The following is a 6,067-nucleotide window of genomic DNA, read 5'->3' as shown; positions in this document are numbered from 1 at the left end:
AGGGAGTAACTGATGAAATCATAACCAAATTGCTTTTAACAAATGGGAATTTTATTCACATTACTAGCGCCTAAACGCATTTTTTAAAAGAAACAGATTTAAAATTATAACCAGAAAGCACCCTCCAAATATCAAGTTACAGTTTATTCAGAGACAGAAATAAACAAGTTTTGACTGTATGAGCTTCCGGGCAGAGAACCTTGCTGCTCCCTTTTGACACGGCCGTAGTTACGACCGCCCACAACAGCCTCTGAAAGACTACACTGGTGCAAATCTACAACACACCAGATTACTTTACACTGAAAGTTTTAACAGTTTACTCAAGCACACAAACTATAAACCTCCGTAGGAGGGATGGAAATGGTACAAAACACTAAAATTTGAAATATTAACTTTGCCACCGAAGGTGCAACTTGATTTTAACTTCTAAGAAAGTCTTACGGTGAAAGGGTGGGCACTTTATATACTAAAATGATCATTTAAATAAAAGCCCATGAAATGCAATCTTATATAAAATTCTACAGGGTTGGGCAAACAAGTTAAGATGCTCTACAGCACACAGATACCGCTCTCAAGATGATAGGCAAGATAAAAACATGTTTCAGGAATTAGGCTGTTACACTCCAAGCAATAAATTCGTTAACACGCCAAATCCGACAAACATGACAGACGCAGCTCCGAACGACAGACAGGCACTAACTGCCTAACAAACGCGGACGAGAGACAGACGAGCAAGCTGGGAACGAGAGACTCACCAAGAAAACAAGTAGAATTTAACAAGAGTAAATCACACAATATATCACCAATCACTTAAGTTCTAATAAACTGCGATTTCTCGAGAAGACCTGGCACAGCACCCCCCAAATCGCTGCCGGCCGGTGTGGCCAAGCGGTTAAAGGCGCTTCAGTCTGGAACCGCGCGACCGCTACGGTCGCAGGTTCGAATCCTGCCTCGGGCATGGATGTGTGTGATGTCCTTAGGTTAGTTAGGTTTAAATAGTTCTAAGTTCTAGGGGACTGATGACCTCAGAAGTTAAGTCCCATAGTGCTCAGAGCCATTTGAACCATTTGAACCAAATCGCTCTCCCGAACCGTCCGCTGCCAGCCGCTTCAACGGACGCAGGAAGGCGCGCCGATCTCCCGTCTCACGGCGTCGCAGCTCGCACCGGCCAGACCGATGTCGTTGGTTGACTCCTGTTGCTCTCGTGTCGACCGCGATGTCACTACCCCTCGCTATACGCCGCGGCCCACTGGACTCCGCAGACCTAGCTATCTTCTCACTCCATTTAGCAGGTGTATCATCTATTCTTGGTGCAGTAAACTTCATTACAACAGCAATTAATATACGATCAGAAAGTATAACTTTAGATCAAACACCTTTATTTATATGATCTGTAGCTATTACAGCCCTTCTTCTTCTTCTTTTACTTCCAGTATTAGCAGGACATGGCGACCTCACATGCGCCGATGCTCAAGACGGACAAGTCATCTTGTGTCTCAGTACGCGACCGACCAACCGATCGATCCAACCGCCAATGACCATTCCCTGAGCAAACTCGAGCAAGCAGACTGGCGGCCTAACGCGCAGACTCAGATGCAGGAACTAAGCCCCGACCGGGCGACCACTCGCTGAGATCTCTTACTGGCGGCGTGGAAAGACTCTCATTTTGCCGGCTTTAAAGGTTGATCCGAATGACAGACATACTAGCACTCCGGACGACAGACAGACGGACACTAACTGCGTAAGAAATGCGGACGAGGGACAGGCTAGCAAGCTGGGACGAGAGACTGACCCCAGACTGACTGACTGGCGAGTTTTTTTTTTCTTTGTTGATTTTCAATTCCCCCCAAAGGGGAGCGGGCTGGCAGCAGCTTACTACGCTGCTCTACAGCCTACAGACTTTTTTTTAAAAAAGGAAGAAGAAAGAAACAAGAAAAAAACAGGCGATAAAATGGTGACTTAAAGTGTAAAATGGCGTAAAAATGCGGAAAGTTAAAACAGAAAGCAAAAGGGGTTGTCCGCAAGGTGAACATGAAGAGGTAGAGTAAGTATGTGAGGATAGTGAATGGGTAATGCAGTACATAAAGGGAAATGCAAGTCTAATAGTCGTGGGGGAGTGGAATGCAGTTGTAGGGAAAGGAGTAGAAGAAAAGGTTACAGGAGAATATGGGCTTGGGCAAGGAATGAGAGATGAGAACTTTAGTTAGTAATAGCGAATACTCTATTCAATAATCACAAGAGGTGGTTAGGAGGTGGTTAGTGTTTAACGTTCCGTTGACAACGAAGTCATTAGAGACGGTAATCACAAGAGGAGGAGATATACTTGGTAAAGGTTGGGTGGTGTGGGAAGATTTGAGCAGAGCGTCCATGCCAAATCTTTTGCTAGGCATCCTTCGTTACAACCCTCTACGTCGGTTCTCTATGGAGGCGTCGCTAACTGACCATCTAGCCCATCGAGAGCCAAAAAGAGTGGCTGGAAAAGCGCATGCGTTCCTTGTACTCAGTAATTTCACAACAAGGAAAGCGTCGAGAATTTTCTCTAGCATCTAACAGGGCAAATACAGGATCAATCAAAGAACAGTATCTTAAAGAAGGCGGGAACATTCGAATATGCCGTTGAGAGTTGGCTCGCCAACTTACTTTGAAAAGAAAACGAAACGAATCCATGCCTCCCAGAGAAGGAGAGAAAGGAAAGCTCAACGGACTTTGAGCTATGTTGCCATATTCCCTTTCCCATTATGTTCTTTTGTCGGAAAACTAAAACCTATTGATAGGAGCTTGTAGAATGTCTATGGGGACCTGACAGTGAATTAAAATAGTTTTAGTCGCTGAGCGATGCAGCTGTCATCGTTGATAAAATACACAGGAATCAGACAAGTAACATAGTAGACACACAATTAAAAAAACATGGCGACAGTCTGGTTTCTGTTCGCAAGAGATAAAAAAAATTCACACCCAGCTACAGTATGATGGCTGTTCGCTACACTTCCCAAAGGACACAACACGGAACACGCACTGGGAAAAACACACACTGGCACAATATGGCACTCCCGATCCAAAGGCAGATGGGGGGGGGTGGACTTGGAGAAGGGGGAAAACAAGGAGGGAGGAGAGGAAAAAACGAAAAGGGGGGGAACCAAGGAGGGAGAGGACTAAGAAAGGGGGAGAAGGGCAGACGCGAGAGGGAATGAGAGGAGGCAGAGGAGGGAAATGTAAAAGGACTCGGGGCAGAGAAGGGGGCAAAGAGAGAGGAGGTGGGGAAGAAAGACTGGCGAGCTCATAGCGCCCCTTAAATGCACGTGAACAGGCAACCTTTTCCCTTTCCAGCCAGAGGGAGACACCAAAGCTGCGATTGCCACGGCGGCGCCACCGCCAGAAACGGAGGACGACTACTTCACACTACGCGTTGCGGCGCGCTCTTCAAAACAGCAATTTGTACCACGGATCAACGGGGACTGTTTCCTCGCTGGTCATGGGTCCTATCCGACATATCAGTGTCGGTTGTGACTTTGGCGCACCGGAGGGTACTCCCACCCACGTGGTTTACGAGTGCCCCCCTTTACAATGATGTAGCAGCCGTGCTACGACTTCAACCACCAAACAACGACACGTATACATTATTGAGGTGAGAGGATACATTTCGAACACTAAACAACCTAGCAAATCAGGTATCACGAAAGGTTCTATCGGAATATCTGAGAGACAATCGTGAGTAGTAACAAATAATCAGTTGTGTCCCAGTACCCCAATACCGTACAGCCTGTGCGTGGATAAGTCGATTACCATTACAGTTGGAATCTGCCACGGGCAGGGCTAGGGGGAGTGGGGTGCAACAATACCGAATCGAGACAAGCAGCGGAATTGACGTAGGTTAGATTTTTAGTAAGTAGGACTTAGAACTAGGAAACAAAGAACAGGGACCTGCAGCGATATTCAAGTCATCCCTGGCCTCCCTGGTGTCAGGGGCACGCTCATCGCGATTAACTCGGTGGGCAAGGCGACGCAGCAGGTTTGAGCGCTTGGTGGTGGTGGTGGTGGTGGTGGTGGTGGTTAGGGTTTAACGTCCCGTCGACAACGAGGTCATTAGAGACGGAGCGCAAGCTCGGGTTAGGGAAGGATTGGGAAGGAAATCGGGCGTGTCCTTTCAAAGGAACCATCCCGGCATTTGCCTGAAACGATTTAGGGAAATTACGGAAAACCTAAATAAGGATGGCTGGAGACGGGATTGAACCGTCGTCCTCCCGAATGCGAGTCCAGTGTGCTAACCACTGCGCCACCTCGCTCGGTAAGTTTAAGCGCTTGACTGACACACCTGTGACGCTGCAGGTAGCGTAGAGGTTAGTCACTAAGTACACCATTAGAATAAGTAGAGTAACATTAATAGTAAACAAATTGCCCATTGTAACAATACTGTAGTTCACCTGTAAAACTCTTAAATTAGCTGACAACAATATTGTAACACCTAAAAAAATCAGGGGGACACCCTCGCTCCCATGGAGTGTTTCGTAAAGCGCTGGGTGACAGCTCGCGAGAGGTGTTTTGGTACACTGTGTGAGACGCCAACTGACGTCTCGACATGCCTTTTTGGCTGTCGCAATGATCCGCTTCGGTCGGACTTCCCGGATGTCAGACCGCTCCCCACTGATTCAAATGCCGTGATGAGAACTGTTGTGCAACGGAATAACAATACGGAAAAATAGAGATCCTAGCAAATGAGTCCCTCGGTAGCACCTAACTCATTATATACAAAATCGGTCTAAAGTAACCCCAATTTATTATAATATTCTCAACCCTCACGTACATGAACATGAATTAATGAATGTTGCTGACAAGGGAACCTCCCCATCGCACCTCCCTCAGATTTAGTTATAAGTTGGCACAGTGGATAGGCCTTGAAAAACTGAACACAGATCAATCGAAAAAACAGGAGGAAGTTGTGTGGAACTATGAAAAAAATAAGCAAAATATACAAACTGAGTAGTCGATGAGCAAGATACGCAACATTAAAGATAGTGTGGGCTCAGGAGCGCCGTGGTCCCCTGGTCCCGTGGTTAGCGTGAGCAGCTGCGGAACGAGAGGTCCTTGGTTCAAATCTTCCCTCGAGTGAAAAGTTTAGATTTTTATTTTGAGACAATTATCAAAGTTCAGGCACTCACACATAATCAACTTCGCTCTCCAAAATTCTTGGACATATGCAGGATTTGACGGTCTACACACGGAAAAATTTGAAAACGTTAAAATCTTATGTTTTGACAGAGTACAGGGAAAACTGTGCGACTTTGAAACTGTTGCATTCATTTGTAGCAGTTTATGTGACAAACTCTTGTGTTTACATCACTTTTTGGGAGTGGTTATCACATCCACAAAAAAACCTAAATCGGGCAAGGTAGAAGAATCTTTTTACCCATTCGCCAAGTGTACAAGTTAGGTGGGTCGACAACGTATTCCTGTAATGTGACGCACATGCCGCCACCAATGTCGTATAGAATATACCAGACGTGTATTCCTGTGGAGAAATCGGTTGACCTATGACCTTGCGGTCAAATGTTTTCGGTTCCCATTGGAGAGGCACGTCCTTTCGTCTACTAATCGCACGGTTTTACGGTGCGGTCGCAAAACACAGACACTAAACTTATTACAGTGAACAGAGACGTCAGTGAACGAACGGAGAGATCACAACTTTGCGAGAATAAAGAAAGTAAAATTTTCATTCGAGGGAAGACTTGAACCAAGGACCTCTCGTTCCGCAGCTGCTCACGCTAACCACGGGATGACGGCGCTACTGAGCCACACTATCCTTAATGTTGCCTATCTTGCTCATGGACTACTCAGTTTGTATATTTTGCTTATTTTCTCATAGTTCCACACAACTTCTTCCTGTTTTTTCGATTGATCTGTGTTCAGTTTTTTAAGGCCTATCCACTGTGCCAACTTAAAACTAAATCTGAGGGGGGTGCGATGGGGAGGTTCCCTTGTGAGATCGATAACGCATAGAGAACACGAAAGCTAACATTTACAGACATTGAACGTATCTGAACTAGCTGTTGAATAACTTGGCAAAGTAAGC

The sequence above is a fragment of the Schistocerca cancellata genome, chromosome 2, assembly GCF_023864275.1.
Source record: "Schistocerca cancellata isolate TAMUIC-IGC-003103 chromosome 2, iqSchCanc2.1, whole genome shotgun sequence".
Taxonomy (NCBI): Eukaryota; Metazoa; Arthropoda; class Insecta; order Orthoptera; family Acrididae; genus Schistocerca; species Schistocerca cancellata.
Note: the sequence above shows the minus strand (reverse complement) of the source record.